This window comes from Bison bison, unplaced genomic scaffold, assembly GCF_000754665.1.
Source record: "Bison bison bison isolate TAMUID 2011002044 unplaced genomic scaffold, Bison_UMD1.0 scf7180017864364, whole genome shotgun sequence".
Classification (NCBI taxonomy): domain Eukaryota; kingdom Metazoa; phylum Chordata; class Mammalia; order Artiodactyla; family Bovidae; genus Bison; species Bison bison.
In genome coordinates this window covers 46500-47094 of record NW_011494936.1, presented here as the reverse complement: position 1 = coordinate 47094, position 595 = coordinate 46500, and the positions used below count along the sequence as shown (strand labels likewise).

The 595-nt window shown below is 31.9% G+C and overlaps 1 protein-coding gene across 3 annotated transcripts in view; it reads left to right on the top strand.

The window, feature by feature from the left end:
• ADAM22 (ADAM metallopeptidase domain 22) overlaps positions 1-595 on the top strand; it is a 238154-nt gene that overhangs the window by 231494 nt on the left and 6065 nt on the right. The gene's annotated exons all lie outside the window — the stretch shown is intronic.

Genomic DNA, 595 nt, shown 5'->3' with positions numbered 1-595 from the left:
TTTATAAAAATATGATTCACCAGAAGTTTCATAGAAATACTAAGTCCTCTTAGTCTCACAACATTCCCAAGAACACTTCCATTGTGCAAAATATGAAATATAGTTGAGTTTAGAGAGGCAGACCAGCCCTCAGAGACTAATGTAAAAGAAATAACTGAAGAATAATTACCTTTATTGAGGTACAGGCCCTATTGTGGTTAGTTATGTTGTAACTTTGATCTTCTCGGAAATAATTTTGCAAAAAATTAAAATGAAGCTTTAAAAGCCTGGACAGATTTATCTGCTAGTGGGTCCCAGGTTCTTAGGCTTTTTGGTTTCGAAAGATATTTCAGAGCCTCTTAGATTCTGAACTTAAATTACAGGGTTCAAGGTAAACATGGATCATTTGAATTTTAACTTGATCAACTCAGAATCAGTAAGAAAACATAACTTGTTAAGAAGTGATCAGATTACTATAATCAAAAAGACTTTAAAAACTATCAGTGTTTTACTAACCATACAAAAAATTACCTACATATGTTAAGATGGGAAATGGTAAAAGATGGAAAGAAAAAAGATAACTCAGATTCTCATCATTCAACTTTCTGTCTCTATG